The following is a 16,156-nucleotide window of genomic DNA, read 5'->3' as shown; positions in this document are numbered from 1 at the left end:
AAAAAAAAAAAAAAGTTTTTGAGCATACTTTCCAAGGCGGGTATTTTGATATATTTTGTAGGCTATGTATTTGTCGGCACAAGAGCAAAAAGAAGCAAATTCGGTGTACAAGTGTTTTTAGACGCCTTTCTCAGCGTGAACCCTGAACCCCTGAACACCTGAACACCGTGGTACTGAATTGGGCTCTTTCACGTCCTTTTGTTTGTTCAAAACTGTGATTAGTATTTGTTGGTTCATGTGCAGGAGGGACTGTCCGTGATACGCGGCTCTCTCTCTCTCTCTCCGCACCGAACACAGCGCGATAGTTACCAGCTAATCGGTTAACCTTTTCCGCGTCTTGTGTATGGATCGATGCTTGATACCGATTGTTAGTGACGGGCTTGAGCCAGCTGCTAAACGCACCGTCTCCGAACCATGGATCATTAAAGGTACATTTTACCATTGTGATAGCCAGGATGATTTCAATTAAGCTAAGCAGTGACTCAGTATGACACAGTATGTTCGGAGTTCGCGCGGGTTTCTGTGAAAGTCCTTCTGACAAGTCTGTATGCTGCCGCATGGACCTTGTAGTTCTGGAACGCTGTGATACCAGTGTGATACCACCCAGATTCCTCATACAGAACTACAACAGGTCAAACAAATGAATGCCATTGCTGCTGCGAGCGTATTTTGATGGAAGAACAAATTAATGGACTAGCATATCAATTTAAGACGTGGCTAAATGTTTTTTTATGACATTGTATGGAAAATCCGGACGTTTTTATGACTTTTATGGCCTTAAATTCTTATGGTTAAATTTATGACTTTTTATGACCCCGCGGAAACCCTTTATTTAAGCTATTTAAATAATTAACACTTACTCTTGTGTTTTTTGCTCTTTTGGATGCTGTGGTACAAGCGGAATGTTGTTCACTCATTGCAAATGATGCATGATTCCGTCTGACGTCACGTTGAATGTCTTGGTCATCTTTACCATTTACACTCGAATTTTCAAAGAGATCATCCGAATCATCATGAATCACAGATCTCTAATAAAACAAACAAAACACATCAGAAATGACAAAGTCTTTACAAATGTTCTACGAAAAAGTGGTGTTTATCATAATGAAAAATAACTTTTGCCTTTTTTTTACACTTTAATGTGTAAATCTGTATCTATTAATCAACATGTTAAATGCTCGATCAATGTCTATTAATTTAAAGCCCCCTTCCTCAAATCTTGCCCTGGAGGTCCAATGCGCTGCAGAAGTTATAGCTCCAACCCTGATCAAGTCACAGCCTGTGATTTTCTAATGATCCCCAAAGCATTCGCATACCTGCCAACCTTGAAGAAATTTTATGAGTACTGACACGCCCCCCCCCAACCCCCCCCCCCCCCACACACACATCACACACGCGTGAACCTTACAGCCCACCGCCAAATGTATGCTCCACCATTGCACCAACATCTGTGAGAAACCTATGAGATACCTAACACTATAATACATATTATACACATAATATCCTTTCACCCAATTAAGATTTATTATTTACTCCATAACATATACAAGTAGAACCATAAATGTTTAACAATTTCTGCAATCACTCCGAACATTTTGTACTGGAGGCATAGGCCATGGAAAACTTCTTCCACCTGAAAATATTGTCAGAAATAAAAGTAAACTGAGGACCATTCTTTCTAAATAAATCAGTCAAAAAATTTAATAAATGGTGCAAAACCAGCAGTTTATCAAATATCAAAATCAGTTTTCTAAAAACAAACAACATTTTTTTAAATAATTTTTTCATGCAAAGTGTTTAAACTTTTGCATTGTTTAACTTGTTAAAGGTTGCAGATTTGGCTTTTTTTAAGTAGTGCATCAGTGAAAGTCTCTTTGTAACAAATGCTTTCTTTGGAGGCAATCATGACTTTTCTTGTCACAAGAAGAACTAAAACATCTCTGTGCTCATATTAATAGATTATTATTAATGTTGAAAAGAGCTGAGAATATTTTTTTCAGGTTTTTACAGGGGAATTATTGAAAGAACAGCATTGTTTTGTTACATTTGTTACAGTTACATTTATTTGTTACATTTATATTATTTACATCAAGCTTTTGAATGGTATAGTATTGCATATTGTTATTGAAACTTCATAATGTTTCACTTGAATTATACATTTAGTCAGGAATTATAGTTTGGAAAAAGTCTAACTAGTAAAATGTTTATACGTTATATGAAAACTAGTAAAGTATATAAATAAATAATAAGAGACTTACTCATGTTTATGATCTCTGCTGAATAAAGTGCTTCATTCTTTTTTTTCTGAGGAAATCCAAATCTCAAATGCTCAACCACATCACATTTTGGGGTGACTTATATCTTATTCCTCTCATCGCGAGGCAAATAGTAAAATAAAAAAAACTTTATTTAACATTAGAATCTGAATAGAGCGTTCAGCGCGGGGGCGTGGTCGAATTAGAAGATAATGGGAGATGTGAAAAACGGACAAGACATCGCGTTGTTTTCATATGGATTATTTTATCACATAATATTTGTTTTCGGCGGTACTTGTTTAGTTTAAAAGTAGACATTTCAGGCTTTCTATAGATATCTCTCTCGTGTCTCTTCGTTGAGTATTCACGGAGTTACAGTTCATTTTAATGACGTGTTTGTACATGAAGATCACAGCAGACAAAGGCTGAAGACAGCACACCTTGTTTGTTATCTTTATTTTATGTGCACAAGTTTTGTTGTTATTTATGTCTGTATACAAATAAAAGTAGACCCTTTACAGATTCGATTTTGCGTAATTTAAGTTCTTTTCTTGGTTATCAGGAGAAAATGACTCATAACGCGTATACGCGTTAAACGACTCAAGAGGGTTGAACAGAACACTTCAAAACGAAAGAAAACAGACTGCTCTCTGCTTATCTACCGTTAATCCGTATGAAATGTGCATTTCTCTGGCGCGTTCACTACTTGCGACTTTTTCGTCAACTTTATCTTTGCAGTCGACACGACATTGATACAGAAAACACTTGTTTATTAGTAATTATATTGATAAAATATTCATAATCATTACTTTTGCCGTTTCTTTGTGAACAGCTTTTAGGTGCGTTATTGGAAGGGCCACCCTTTCATGTTAGCCTACATGAACGCGTGAACTGAACTGAGCTCGTCACAGCTGGACTGCTTGTTATGATGTCATGTCAAGGTCATTTTTAATGTCCATAAATTCAATTAGGCTAAACATAGCCTAACTGTTACCTTTATCTTACGTTAATCAGCACCTGGCCTGTCTAAAACCTTCTAGATTGCAAGCCATTCCACCACTTAACTGCCAACTAAGCTTGTGGATGGGAGGGGCAGGTGGGCGGTGGGTTAACATGCACCACTCTGATTGGCCGAAAGCTTTTCACTCCACTTACACGCTGTGGATCAGCGGCAGAATCAGCGTCATAGATTGCATAGAAACTGAAATCGGCAAAATGCGAGACGCAACAAAATGCGTACCTAAAGAGCAGCGAATCGTACTAGTGTACTTATGGGTCAAAATGCGTGCAGAGTACGAAAAATGCGTACATGTTGGCAGGTCTGCATTCCATTGGCATTGATTAGCATGCTCAGGTGTGTTTGATTAGAGTTAGATCTAAACTCTGCAGGAAAGTGGATCTTGAGGTCCAGATTTGAGGAACCCTGATTTAAAGGGATAGCTCCCCCAAAAATTCTATCATTAACATTACATATCCTCATGTTGTTGCAAACCCATAAGACCCTTATTCATCTTCAGAAAACAGATTAAATTTGAGCTTTTGCCTGCCATTCTAACTCCAGATGGAGGGAAAGATATCAAAAATATCTTCATGTTCTGAAGATTAACAAACGACTTATGGTTGTGAAACGATATTCACAATAGTAACTTGCATATAGAAAAAAGATTTTTAGGTGGTCCAAAAGATGGTGGTCTTTCAATGTTTATTTATCCTTTTAAATTTACTTCACACTAATTCAGCTAAAAATAATTCAATTTAGGTGTGAGGCAGGTAAAAACAATTAAGTAAATGTAAAATATACCTTTTTATAAGATGTCTTAATTTTAGAACACAAAACTTCATCTTCGGTGTCCGAGTAATCAACCAAAGGCTGTTAAAGACAAAAAAAGAAAGATAAATATGAAAATGAAGTGAAAGAGAGAAAATCTGTCAAACAGAGACAGACATACAGACGGATACAGAGACAGACATACAGACGGATAAAGAGACTGACACAGATAGACAGACATACAGACAGAGAAAAAGACTGACACACAGACAGAGAAAGAGACTGGCACAGACACAGACAGAGAGAAAGAGACCGAAACAGACAGAGAAAGAGACTGAAACACAGAGAGAAAGAAACTGACACAGATAGACACAGACATACAGACAGAGAAAGAGACTGACACAGACAGAGAAAAAGACAGAGAAAGACTGACACAGACAGAGAAAAGACAGAAAAAGACTGACACAGACAGAGAAACAGACAGAAAGAGACTGGCACAGACACAGACAGAGAAAGAGACTGACCAGAAAAAAGACTGACACAGACAGAGATAATAAATACACATACCTCAGCTGTGAATCGTGAAGTGCCTTCAGTAGTTACAGAATCATCAGAGCAGTTCTCTATTGCTGTCATGTTGTCATCATCCTTGCATGGAGGCTATAAGAAAGTTATTTAAAAAAAATAGTTACAAGTCATCACTTATTAGACAAGGTCCCCACTATGCTAAACTGTAAAATGTGTGTATTAGGTTCCAATGGGTTTGTATGGCTTTCCTAAGACTACAGTCCCCATTATATACACATTACACTGGAAATAGTGTGTAAGACTTTCTCAAGTCAATACCAAATATAACAAATTAATAGACAGATAAAGAGACTGACACAGACAGAGAAAGAGACTGGCACAGACAGAGAAAGAGACTGGCACAGACAGAGAAAGAGACTGGCACAGACAGAGACTGACCCAGACAGAGAAAGAGACTGGCACAGACAGAGACCGACAGACAGACAGAGACCGACACAGGCGAGCAGAGACCGACACAGGCAGAGACAGAGACTGACAGACAGAGACAGAGACTGACACAGGCAGAGACAGAGACTGACACAGGCACAGACGGAGAAAGAGACTGGCACAGGCACAGACGGAGAAAGAGACTGGCACAGACACAGACAGAGAAAGAGACTGACAGAAAAAAGACTGACACAGACAGAGATAATAAATACACATACCTCAGCTGTGAATCGTGAAGTGCCTTCAGTAGTTACAGAATCCTCAGAGCAGTTCTCTATTGCCTGTCATGTTGTCATCATCCTTCCATGGAGGCTATAAGAAAGTTATTTAAAAAATAGCTACAAGTCATCACTTATTAGACAAGGTCCCCACTATGTTAAACCTGTGAAATGTGTGTATTTGGTTCCAATGGGTTTGTATGGCTTTCCTAAGACTACTGGTCCCCACTATGTACATTACACTGGAAATAGTGTGTAAGACTTTCTCAAGTCAATACCAAATATAACAAATTAATAGACAGAGAAAGAGACTGACACAGGCACAGACAGAGAAAGAGACTGACACAGACAGAGAAAGAGACTGGCACAGACAGAGAAAGAGACTGACCACAGACAGAGAAAGAGACTGGCACAGACAGAGAAAGAGACTGACACAGACCAGAGAAAGAGACTGACACAGGCACAGGCACAGACAAAGAGACTGACACAGACAGAGAAACAGACAGAAAGAGACAGGCACAGACAGAGAACAGACAGAAAGAGACTGGCACAGAGAGAGACTGGACACAGGCACAGGCACAGACAAAGAGAAAAAGACTGACACAAGCACAGGCAGAGAAAGAGACAGACACAGACAGAGAAACAGACAGAAAGAGACTGGCACAGACACAGACAGAGAAAGAGACTGGCAAAGACAGAGACGGACACAGGCACAGACAGAGAAAGAGACTGAAACAGACAGAGACTGGCACAGAAAGAGTCCTAACACAGAGACACAAACATACAGACAGAGAAAGAAACTGACACAGAGAGACAGACATACATACAGAGAAAAAGACTGACACAGAGATAATAAATACACATACCTCAGCTGTGAATCGTGAAGTGCCTTCAGTAGTTACAGAATCATCAGAGCAGTTCTCTATTGCTGTCATGTTGTCATCATCCTTGCATGGAGGCTATAATAAAGTTATTAAAAATATAGTTACAAGTCATCACTTATTAGACAAGGTCCCCACTATGCTAAACATGTGAAATGTGTGTATTTGGTACCAACGGGTTTGTATGGCTTTCCTAAGACTACAGGTCCCCACTATGTACATTACACTGAAAACAGTGGTGTAAGACTTTCTCAAGTCAATACCAAATATAACAAATTAATAGACGGACAGAGAAAGAGACTGACACAGACAGAGACAAAGAAAGAGACTGATACAGGCAGAGAAACAGACAGAGAAAGAGACTGGCACAGACACAGACAGAGAAAGAGACTGGCACAGACACAGACAGAGAAAGAGACTGGCACAGACACAGACAGAGAAAGAGACTGGCACAGACAGAGACTGACACAGGCACAGACAGAGAAAGAGACTGAGACAGACAGAGAAAGAGACAGACAGAAAAAAGAGTGACACAGACAGAGAAAGAGACTGGCATAGACAGAGAAAGAGACTGACACACAGACAGAGAAAGAGACAGACAGAAAAAAGACTGACACAGACACAGACAGAGAAAGAGACAGACACAGACAGAGAAAGAGACTAGAACAGACACAGACAGAGAAAGAGACTGGCATAGACAGAGAAAGAGACTGGAACAGACACAGACAGAGAAAGAGACTGGAACAGACACAGACAGAGAAAGAGACTGGCACAGACAGAGAAAGAGACAGACAGAATAAAGACCGACACAGACACAGACAGAGAAAGAGACTGACACAGACACGAGAAAGAGACTGGCACACAGGCAGAGATAATAAATACACATACCTCAGCTGTGAATCGTGAAGTGCCTTCAGTATTTACAGAATCCTCAGAGCAGTTATCTATTGCTGTCATGTTGTCATCATCCTTGCATGGAGGCTATAAGAAAATTTAAAAAATAGTTACAAGTCATCACTTATTAAACAAGGTCCCCACTATGCTAAACATGTGAAATGTGTGTATTTGGTACCAATGGGTTTGTATGGCTTTCCTAAAACTACTGGTCCCCACTATGTACATTACACTGAAAACAGTGTGTAAGACTTTCTCAAGTCAATACCAAATATAACAAATTAATAGACAGACAGAGAAAGAGACTGACACAGGCACAGACAAAGAGACTGACACAGGCAGAGAAACAGACAGAAAGAGACTGGCACAGACAGAGAAACAGAGAAAGAGACTGGCACAGACAGAGACTGACACAGGCACAGACAAAGAGAAAGAGACTGACACAGACAGAGAAAGAGACTGGCACAAACAGAAAGAAACTGGCACAGACAGAGAAACAGACAGAAAGAGACTGGCACAGACAGAGACTGGCAAAGGCACAGACAGACACAGAGACTGGCACAGACACAGAGAGAGAAAGAGACTGACAGAGAAAGAGACTGACACAGACAGAGAAAGACACAGACAGAGAAAGGCACAGACAGAGAAAGAGACTGACACAGACAGAGAAACCGAGAGAAAGAAACTGGCACAGACAGAGACTGACACAGGCACAGACAAAGAGAAAGAGACTGACACAAGCACAGGCATAGAAAGAGACTGGCACAGACAGAGAAACAGACAGAAAGAGACTGGCACAGACACAGAAGAGACTGGCACAGACAGAGACTGACACAGGCACAGACAGAGAAAGAGACTGAAACAGACAGAGACAGACACAGGCACAGGCAGAGAAAGAGACTGGCACAGACAGAGAAAGAGACGGACACAGACAGAGATAATAAATACACATACCTCAGCTGTGAATCGTGAAGTGCCTTCAGTATTTACAGAATCCTCAGAGCAGTTCTCTATTGCTGTCATGTTGTCATCATCCTTGCATGGAGGCTATAAGAAAATTTAAAAATAGTTACAAGTCATCACTTATTAAACAAGGTCCCCACTATGCTAAACATGTGAAATGTGTGTATTTGGTACCAATGGGTTTGTATGGCTTTCCTAAAACTACTGGTCCCCCACTATGTACATTACACTGAAAACAGTGTGTAAGACTTTCTCAAGTCAATACCAAATATAACAAATTAATAGACAGACAGAGAAAGAGACTGACACAGGCACAGACAAAGAGACTGACACAGGCAGAGACAAAGAAAGAGAATGACAGAGACAGAGAAATGGTTACAGACAGAGAAACAGACAGAAAGAGACTGCCACAGACAGAGAAATAGACAGAGAAAGAGACTGGCACAGACAGAGACTGACACAGGCACAGACAGAGACTGGCACAGACACAGACAGAGAAAGAGACTGGCACAGACAGAGACTGACACAGACAGAGACCGACACAGACACAGGCAGAGACAGAGACAGACACAGGCAGAGACAGAGACTGACACAGGCACAGACAAAGAAAGAGACTGGCACAGAAACACAAACATACAGACAGAGAAAAAGACTGACACAGGCACAGACGGAGAAAGAGACTGACACAGGCACAGACGGAGAAAGAGACTGGCACAGACACAGACAGAGAAAGAGACTGACAGAAAAAAGACTGACACAGACAGAGATAATAAATACACATACCTTAGCTGTGAATCGTGAAGTGCCTTCAGTAGTTACAGAATCCTCAGAGCAGTTCTCTATTGCTGTCATGTTGTCATCATCCTTGCATGGAGGCTATAAGAAAGTTATTTAAAAAATAGCTACAAGTCATCACTTATTAGACAAGGTCCCCACTATGTTAAACCTATGAAATGTGTGTATTTGGTTCCAATGGGTTTGTATGGCTTTCCTAAGACTACTGGTCCCCACTATGTACATTACACTGAAAACAGTGTGTAAGACTTTCTCAAGTCAATACCAAATATAACAGATTAATAGACAGAAAGAGACTGACACAGGCACAGACAGAGAAAGAGACTGACACAGACAGAGAAAGAGACTGACACAGGCACAGACAAAGAGAAAGAGACTGACACAGACAGAGAAACAGACAGAAAGAGACAGGCACAGACAGAGAAACAGACAGAAAGAGACTGGCACAGACAGAGACTGACACAGGCACAGACAAAGAGAAAAAGACTGACACAAGCACAGGCAGAGAAAGAGACAGACACAGACAGAAAGAGACTGGCACAGACAGAGAAACAGACAGGGAAAGAGACTGGCACAGACACAGACAGAAAAAGAGACTGGCAAAGACAGAGACTGACACAGGCACAGACAGAGAAAGAGACTGGCACAGACACAGACAGAGAAAGAGACTGGCAAAGACAGAGACTGACACAGGCACAGACAGAGAAAGAGACTGGCACAGACAGAGACGGACACAGGCACAGACAGAGAAAGAGACTGGCACAGACAGAGACGGACACAGGCACAGACAGAGAAAGAGACTGGCACAGACAGAGACGGACACAGGCACAGACAGAGAAAGAGACTGAAACAGACCGAGACAGAAACTGGCACAGAAAGAGTCTAACACAGAGACACAAACATACAGACAGAGAAAGAAACTGACACAGAGAGACAGACATACATACAGAGAAAAAGACTGACACAGAGATAATAAATACACATACCTCAGCTGTGAATCGTGAAGTGCCTTCAGTAGTTACAGAATCCTCAGAGCAGTTATCTATTGCTGTCATGTTGTCATCATCCTTGCATGGAGGCTATAATAAAGTTATTAAAAATATAGTTACAAGTCATCACTTATTAGACAAGGTCCCCACTATGCTAAACCTGTGAAATGTGTGTATTTGGTACCAACGGGTTTGTATGGCTTTCCTAAGACTACAGGTCCCCACTATGTACATTACACTGAAAACAGTGTGTAAGACTTTCTCAAGTCAATACCAAATATAACAGATTAATAGACGGACAGAGAAAGAGACTGACACAGACGGAGAAAGACACTGACACAGACAGAGACAGAGACAGAGACAAAGAAAGAGACTGACAGAGACAGAGAAAGAGACTGACACAGACAGAGAAACAGACAGAGAAAGAGACTGGCACAGACACAGACAGAGAAAGAGACTGACACAGACAGAGAAAGAGACTGGCACAGACAGAGAAAGAGACTGACACAGAGACAGAGAAAGAGACTGACACAGACAGAGATAATAAATACACATACCTCAGCTGTGAATCGTGAAGTGCCTTCAGTAATTACAGAATCCTCAGAGCAGTTCTCTATAGCTGTCATGTTGTCATCATCCTTGCATGGAGGCTATAAGAAAGTTATTTAAAAAATAGTTACAAGTCATCACTTATTAGACAAGGTCCCCACTATGCTAAACCTGTGAAATGTGTGTATTTGGTACCAACGGGTTTGTATGGCTTTCCTAAGACTACAGGTCCCCACTATGTACATTACACTGAAAACAGTGTGTAAGACTTTCTCAAGTCAATACCAAATATAACAAATTAATAGACAGACAGAGAAAGAGACTGACACAGACAGAGACAGAGAAAGAGACAGACACAGACACAGACAGAGACAAAGAAAGAGACTGACACAGACCGAGAAAGAGACTGACACAGACCGAGAAAGAGAGTGACACAGACAGAGAAACAAACAGAGAAAGAGACTGGCACAGACACAGACAGAGAAAGAGACTGGCACAGACAGAGAAAGAGACTGGCACAGACAGAGAAAGAGACTGGCACAGACACAGACAGAGAAAGAGACTGGCACAGACACAGACAGAGAAAGAGACTGACACAGAGACAGAGAAAGAGACTGACACAGAGACAGAGAAAGAGACTGACACAGACAGAGATAATAAATACACATACCTCAGCTGTGAATCGTGAAGTGCCTTCAGTAATTACAGAATCCTCAGAGCAGTTATCTATTGCTGTCATGTTGTCATCATCCTTGCATGGAGGCTATAAGAAAGTTATTTAAAAAATAGTTACAAGTCATCACTTATTAGACAAGGTCCCCACTATGCTAAACCTGTGAAATGTGTGTATTTGGTTCCAATGGGTTTGTATGGCTTTCCTAAGACTACTGGTCCCCACTATGTACATTACACTGAAAACAGTGTGTAAGACTTTCTCAAGTCAATACCAAATATAACAAATTAATAGACAGATAAAGAGACTGACACAGACAGAGAAAGACACTGACACAGACAGAGAAAGAGACTGGCACAGACAGAGACTGACACTGACACAGGCACAGACAGAGACCGACACAGACAGAGAAAGAGACTGGCACAGACAGATAAAGAGACAGAGACTGACACAGGCACAGACAGAGACAGACACAGACAGAGATAATAAATACACATACCTCAGCTGTGAATCGTGAAATGCCTTCAGTAGTTACAGAATCATCAGAGCAGTTCTCTATTGCTGTCATGTTGTCATCATCCTTGCATGGAGGCTATAAGAAAGTTATTTAAAATATAGTTACAAGTCATCACTCATTAAACAAGGTCCCCACTATGCTAAACATGTGAAATGTGTGTATTTGGTACCAATGGGTTTGTATGGCTTTCCTAAGACTACTGGTCCCCACTATGTACATTACACTGAAAACAGTGTGTAAGACTTTCTCAAGTCAATACCAAATATAACAAATTAATAGACAGACAGAGAAAGAGACTGACACAGACAGAGACAGAGAAAGAGACTGGCACAGACAGATAAAGAGACTGACACAGACAGAGATAATAAATACACATACCTCAGCTGTGAATCGTGAAATGCCTTCAGTAGTTACAGAATCATCAGAGCAGTTCTCTATTGCTGTCATGTTGTCATCATCCTTGCATGGAGGCTATAAGAAAGTTATTTAAAATATAGTTACAAGTCATCACTCATTAAACAAGGTCCCCACTATGCTAAACATGTGAAATGTGTGTATTTGGTACCAATGGGTTTGTATGGCTTTCCTAAGACTACTGGTCCCCACTATGTACATTACACTGAAAACAGTGTGTAAGACTTTCTCAAGTCAATACGAAATATAACAAATTAATAGACGGACAGAGAAAGAGACTGACACAGACGGAGAAAGACACTGACACAGACAGAGAAAGAGACTGACACGGAGATAATAAATACACATACCTCAGCTGTGAATCGTGAAGTGCCTTCAGTAGTTACAGAATCATCAGAGCAGTTCTCTATAGCTGTCGTGTTGTCATCATCCTTGCATGGAGGCTATAAGAAAGTTATTTAAAAAAATAGTTACAAGTCATCACTTATTAGACAAGGTCCCCACTATGCTAAACCTGTGAAATGTGTATATTTGGTTCCAATGGGTTTGTATGGCTTTCCTAAGACTACTGGTCCCCACTATGTACATTACACTGAAAACAGTGTGTAAGACTTTCTCAAGTCAATACCAAATATAACAAATTAACAGACAGAGAAAGAGACTGACACAGAGAAAGAGACTGACACAGACAGAGAAAGAGACTGACACAGAGAAAGAGACTGACACAGGCACAGACAAAGAGAAAGAGACTGACACAGGCAGACAAAGACTGACACAGGCAGACAAAGAGACTGACACAGACAGATAAAGAGACTGACACAGACAGAGATAATAAATACACATACCTCAGCTGTGAATCGTGAAGTGCCTTCAGTAATTACAGAATCCTCAGAGCAGTTATCTATTGCGGTCATGTTGTCATCATCCTTGCATGGAGGCTATAAGAAAGTTATTAAAAATATAGTTACAAGTCATCACTTATTAGACAAGGTCCCCACTATGTTAAACCTATGAAATGTGTGTATTTGGTACCAACGGGTTTGTATGGCTTTCCTAAGACTACTGGTCCCCACTATGTACATTACACTGGAAATAGTGTGTAAGACTTTCTCAAGTCAATACCAAATATAACAAATTAATAGACAGACAAATGGACGGACAACAACAAAAGAAAAGAAAAGATAGACTGATAGACAGAATGGCATACAGAAGGGGTGTCATGATTCCATGATTCCATTAAGGAGTACTATATTTAAAAAATGTATGATTACTATTTTAACTGTAGATTAACCCAGATGAGGCTGCACTATGCATTTCAACCATTTCAAACTCTTACTTTAGCAAAGTGTTATTGTGGACTAAAGCGGGACTAAAGCGGTTTCATAAACGACAATTTAACTCACACAGTCTCACTAATTTGAGCCAGGCTCAATGAGTGAGGATAATTTGATGTGCACACTTATGCTACACTTATTAAATCTTAGTAGTCATGCGAATATCCATTTTCTCGTCAGAAAGGGGTGAGGTTTACGTGAATAAAGGAGCTGTGCGTGCGGACAACGTTGCCTGTGTGTGTGTGTATATATATATATATATATATATATATATATATATATATATATATATAAAATCTCAGTATTTTAACTTAAGCGCTGCAACAATGACTATTAAAGGACTTTGGCTGCAAGCCCTACATACAGCACCGAACATGTACTCGCAAAACAAGTACTTTAAAGAAATTCCTTATCTTATTTCTGTTACTATAGGCTTAAACCTCGTCTGTGAAACTGGGGGATAAATAAATGTACTTTAAGGGATACTCCACACCAAAAAGAACATTTAGTAGTTAATCAATTACCCCCATGCCATTCTAGACTTATAAAAGCTTTGTTCGTCTTTGGAACAAAATTTAAGACATTTTAGAGGAAATCCTTGTCACTTCCTAGCATTCAGATTGAACTACTGATGGCAGATGGAGTACTCTGACAATGTCTTTCAAACTTTTCTGGACCGTGATGCTGTTATTTACCAGTCACAAGGCTCCTAGATTTATTATAAAATATATCTTAAATTGTGTTCTGAAGATGAACAAAGCTTTTAAAGGTTTGGAACGACATGGTACCAATGGTAATGACAAAATTTTCATTTTGAGGAGGAGTATCCCTTTAAGTTAGGAGTATATATTTTTTAAATATTACATTATGTATTTTAACATTTTTGTTCAATAAAACCATTTAACCCTCTGGAGTCGCGGATACGCGTTATGAATCATTTTTTCCTGATAACCCCGAAAAGAACTTAAATTACACTTTCAGTTTTAATCATACAGATAAGAGCAACACATCATTCTAATCTTTAAAGGGTCTATTTTTTTTGGCTACAGACATATTAACAACAAACCTTTGTGAACTTATAAAATAAAGATAACAAACAAGGTGTGCTTGCTTTGAATCAAAATTATTATTGCCTCATTGCTATTATATATGTATTTTAAGCCATTGTAAAGGCTTTTATTCCCTTAGATAAATTAGTTTTACCAAAAAAAGAAAAAGTTATTTATTTGACGTTTCCATGCGGGTATGACATTGTTGACAGGTGATGCAATGACACCGCTACACCGGTAAAAATAGCTGATTTCTTTGGTTTCAAACATTCTTGGAAACATTTGGGATAATGTATGGAGGTCAAAAAAAAATATAGCATTGTTATAGTAATTTTTTTTATATATTTTAATCTAAAAAAAAGGCACATACTGGGTCTTTAATTAAAAACTTTCCATTTCCTCTACTGTACAAATTATGTAAGTAGTCAAATTTTGCCAAACCTTTCTCCAAGGCCAGTGACTTCCTCCATAGTCATATGTGAGTTCCTCTCCAGGAATGATATCTCTTGCAGCGAATAGGCACAAACAGGGTTTTCCCTCAACGATAATCCTTTTCATTGTACAATTTGGGTTTATGTGATCATCATTTATAAGGCGGCCAAGGGTGCCATCCTCATGAGTTGCATCAATGCTTCAGGAAAAAAACAAATGTATAATTTAACCTAACAAACTACAAATTTTAATTTTTTCTTTACTGTAATTTTTTTAATGTATTCGTTAAACAAAAAAACAAAAACAAAAAACAAATACCTCCATTTCTTGTTCTGCCAGATGAAGTCAAACATAAAAAAAGTGTCTTGATTGGCCTCTCTTCTTTGTTCGGCTTCAATTAAGCTAATCATTTCTCCCCTATATTCGACAACAAAATCTCCTTTAATAAAAGGAATTAAGGCAAAGACTCCACGACCTGAAAAAAGGTGGGGGGAGGGGGGTAAATACAATTGTTAATAAAATTCATTGTAGACATGTAACTAATATGTTGATGGTTAGCCAACTGTAAACAACTTTTATGCTTTGTATTAGTTTAACCAATGTATTCAACATTCTTTCATAGCTCATGCGTATTTCTTTCATTAATTTACATATAAAATCACAAAGAGCAATTTAAAACTGCTAAAACAAACAACACTAACATTATCCTTTATATCCCAATGGACCCAGATCCCATAAAATAATCATGGTTACTTATTTAGTATTTTTGAACCACTTAAATCATATTTAAAACGTATGTGACTCACACATAACGTTACCAATTAAGAAACCCAGTGCTGCTAGCAATACCTAGGCCTTACTATACAGTACTATAGGCTCTTTGCTATATAGTGGAAGCAAAAATAAGAAATCTTTCGCTGCCTTGTTTATTCGTGGCCAGGAATTCACATTTTATTCCCTGGTGTTAGCAGTTTCATAATTAATTCGTGGAAGACATCCAATTCATAGCCATGAGAAGTTATATATTTATATTTCCCGCGTCATGTGGGGAGCGCCGTAGTGCTAATCACAATCAGTCACAACAACATCGAAGTGATTTACAAACCTACCTTTATAATAGTTTATGTGTTTGGCCTCCAGTGCGTCGGTCTTGTCGATGCAACGGAGAACATGATCTTCCGCTTCTTTTAACGGTTTTATTCTTCTCCTTTTCATTTCAACAGGCCGTCTCACGTCGCTCCTCGGGTTCCAACGTTAATTGAGAGAGGTCACGCGGTCTCACAATCTCCCGCCACACCGCAGTTTATAACACTTTACAATACGCAGTAACACGCACAAGTAAACACTTTAAATTGTATAACAGCATTAAATTTAAGTTAAGCAATAATTCATTCGCCTTATTCAAAGATTA

At 39.3% G+C, this 16,156-nt stretch overlaps 1 long non-coding RNA gene across 1 annotated transcript; it reads right to left on the bottom strand.

Annotated features, from left to right (window-relative positions):
- Window positions 1-41: 41 nt before the first annotated feature.
- LOC113094127 (uncharacterized) lies at window positions 42-5,309 on the bottom strand. Its single transcript, XR_003287988.1, has 3 exons — window positions 5,256-5,309; window positions 4,057-4,125; window positions 42-1,028 (listed from the first exon to the last, which is right to left on the bottom strand). It is a non-coding gene; the product is annotated as an uncharacterized LOC113094127 (long non-coding RNA).
- Between the last annotated feature and the right edge of the window lie 10,847 nt (window positions 5,310-16,156).

The sequence above is a fragment of the Carassius auratus genome, unplaced genomic scaffold (genome assembly GCF_003368295.1).
Source record: "Carassius auratus strain Wakin unplaced genomic scaffold, ASM336829v1 scaf_tig00215261, whole genome shotgun sequence".
NCBI classification, from domain to species: Eukaryota; Metazoa; Chordata; class Actinopteri; order Cypriniformes; family Cyprinidae; genus Carassius; species Carassius auratus.
The sequence above is the reverse complement of the archived record's forward strand: the minus strand, read 5'-3'. Positions and strand labels throughout refer to the sequence as shown.